The following is a 3,243-nucleotide window of genomic DNA, read 5'->3' as shown; positions in this document are numbered from 1 at the left end:
ATTGAAACAATCCCGTCCAACACAATAGAACTAAACATGTAGAAGTTGATCATCACTTTATTAAAGACCATCTCGAAAAAGGTACAGTTAGCCTTCCTTTCGTTGCCTCAGAAGATCAGCTTGCAGATATGTTAACAAAGGCTATTTGTGGAAGAGTCTTTCCAAGCTCTCTAGACAAGCTGGGATTGATAGACATCTATTCTCCACCTTGAGGAGGAGTGTTGGCGAGAGCTTATTTTAGGTAATGATTTGATCAATTATGTACTTATCCCCTTTCGTTGTTTACAAATGTAATTAGTTGTATGTATGTTGTATCTGTGTATATGTTGGGCGTGTTCGGCAAAATTAGCTGGTAGCGGGTAGTAGGTAGATTGTAGCTTGTAGCGTTTTGTTAAATGCTACACGAAGTAGCATTTGGATTTGGAGCGTTTTGTTTAAACTAAACTCTAGAAGCTTGTAGTGCCGAACGAGACTTTCTGTTCAAAACGGAGCGTTTTGTTAAACGCTAGAAGCTTGCACCATGCCAAACACGCCCATTGTATCATTCTCCAAATTTTTTTGAATCAATGAAAAACCTCTTCATATTGAATCCTATGTTCTTCGGTAGAGTGGGTAGGGGAAGAAGCATGCATCTGTAGTGGAGTCATCGGCCGCCATTGGCAACCGTAGGGATGAAGAAGAAATCAAGAAGTGGAAAAAAAATGTATTGGTACCTATGTTGTATATTGAATAATATATATAAATTACAAGTTACAAGATATAGGAAAAAACAAATTATCCTATTTTAGAGGATCTACGTACACAATCGTCTCTGATGCTTTGTTGACTAATTAACAACTAGATCTACCGCCAAAAGAAAAAAAAGGTGTCTGCTTTTTCGGATGTATCAAAAGTTGTCTGCTTTATCAAACACCATTGCCTATCGGAAACTCTCGTTCTTCAACTAATTTTGGAGGTGGAAGTCCAACCTTTTAGTTGTCTGCTTCGGATGTATAAAAGTCCCGAATAAGATTGCCTAAAAAATTTGCCTCAAACGAGTACTTGAATTAGAAACAACTTGTAGGCTGAAGTAATCCAGAAGCAGTACCAGCAGCATAGGAGCAAGAGGAGACTGCTGGTTGACCCCCATATTTGAGGTTAACATCCTTTAGTCTGATATTAGTGCATGGCTTCCCCTTTCTACAATCAAATTTCACTGCCACCAGTGTTGCTGATGTTCCATGTACATCCTCATACAGCACGTTGCTGATCTTTACTCCTGAAACCTGATTGGGGCAATTCTCATTGTTTGGGCAGTAATTTGCATCTATTAGTATCGGATTTTTTACGTTCACCATACTTGCATGCTGGAAAACAACATCCTTCACGAATCCATTGCTAAGTCTTGCCCATGTCTTTATCCTTAAACCATTCTCACTACCTATAAATGTTGCAGTTTTTACAGTAACATTCTGAACACCCGCTTCTATTACGTCCCAACCTAGACTCCAGATGCTGCATCCACATAACAAAACTAATTAACAGATACACAAACACACTTGGAGAAGAATAATATCATAGTTCAAAACAAAACTATAGATGTTATAAAATACTCATGTACCTGATGCCATGACCGGGTCCACACACCACCTTCTCTATCCAGACATTAGAATTTCCGGGGCCAATGGAGATACAGTCGTCGCCTGTGGAGATCTTAGAATTCAAGATGCTGACGTCTGTGGAAGATGATAAATGGATACCATCTGTGTTAGGGCTGAGCCCGGGTGCTGAGATGCTAACCCCTTGTAGCTTGGCATTGGTGCATGCATATAACAGGATGTGGAACATTTGGCTGTTTAATGACCTTAAATTACTGATCACTATGTTTTGGGAATGGTAGATGCCAAGTGTCTGCAAGATGAATGGTATATTAAAATTAGGAAGGAATTTTAAAACAACATCAAAGTTTATAAAAGGTGCATGCAAGCATAATAGTACTCACCGTTGCTCCTTTAGGACATGTCTTTCCAGAGGATATGCAGGCCCATAGAGAAGAACCTTGGGCATCAAGGGTTCCACCGGAGATGGTAACATGGTTAGTCCGGTAAAACTTAATCCAAACTTGGGCGTTGCCTATTGCATTTTACGTTGAGGGAGCCACCAAAGTACCATCTATCTTCATTGTGATGGCTTTGCTTTTACATGCTTGGCCGGAGAATGTGATTGCAGAACCAATCAAGTACCTGCCAATGGGTACATAGATGGTGGCGGGATCTGTTGAATTACAGGCCAAACCCCATGCTTTTAGGAATGCACTTCTTGAGTCTAAGCTGCCATTGGCTTTGGCTCCAAAACTTAGGACGTTATATGTTAGCTTTGCTGAATATGAGTACTGGAAGAGGAGGAAAATCAAGACTGGGACAACTAGTTTGGTGACCATGATGAAGTTATTAAGAATTGGTATAGTACGCTGTACGCATAACCAACCCGCTGATTTGGTTATTTATATCAATTGAATTGATTACATAATCCAGGTTTGTAGGTTTGGCGGTTTGTATTATTGATAATGATTGAGAAGAAGTAATCCCTATGTATGTACGTACTGATCAACCATCGAGATGGTAACATGAACGGAATATTAATCATGTAACCTCAATTTTATATCCTTAAACAAGTCTGTGTATTTAATATTTCACTGAATGTGGTTTGAAATGTTGATAAAGAAAGTTTATTTAAATGATGAGATTTTATTTAAATGATATAAATGGTATTGGTAGATGTTATAATAGTTATATATATATATATATATATATATATATATATATATATATATATATATATATATATATATATATATATATATATATATATATATATATATATATATATATCCTAATGCATATGGGATAATGGGAAGAGAAGTGCAGGGCTTATGATCTCACATGGGTTAATGGAATGTCAACCCTAACAAAATTATTCCAACGTCGCACAATCATTTGACATGAACGAATTAATATGTTCTCAATCTTGTAAATAAGATGTAACATTTAGGGCGAATTATCGAAAACATCCTACACAGTTGCACTATATCTCCAATTTTTTAAATGGTCATCATATTTTAAATTGAATAATTACATTCCTTATTCATATTGGGCAGGTTTTAAATTGGAATCCATCATCCAACTATTTGGTGTGTTGATATATACTCCATGATTCCCTTCGTCAACTTCATAAGGGAAATGTCCAACTAGGGTCATAAATTCA

General features: G+C 37.1%; 1 pseudogene across 1 annotated transcript; it reads right to left on the bottom strand.

Moving 5' to 3' along the window:
- Positions 1-854: 854 nt before the first annotated feature.
- LOC145120066 (polygalacturonase-like) lies at positions 855-2,419 on the bottom strand (annotated as a pseudogene). Its single transcript, XR_013714108.1, has 3 exons — positions 1,982-2,419; positions 1,601-1,890; positions 855-1,494 (listed from the first exon to the last, which is right to left on the bottom strand). The product of XR_013714108.1 is annotated as a polygalacturonase-like (transcript).
- Between the last annotated feature and the right edge of the window lie 824 nt (positions 2,420-3,243).

Source organism: Lactuca virosa, chromosome 6, assembly GCF_052849685.1.
Source record: "Lactuca virosa cultivar CGN04683 chromosome 6, Lactuca_virosa_CGN04683_v6, whole genome shotgun sequence".
Classification (NCBI taxonomy): Eukaryota; Viridiplantae; Streptophyta; class Magnoliopsida; order Asterales; family Asteraceae; genus Lactuca; species Lactuca virosa.
This window is presented reverse-complemented; position numbering and strand designations above follow the sequence as displayed.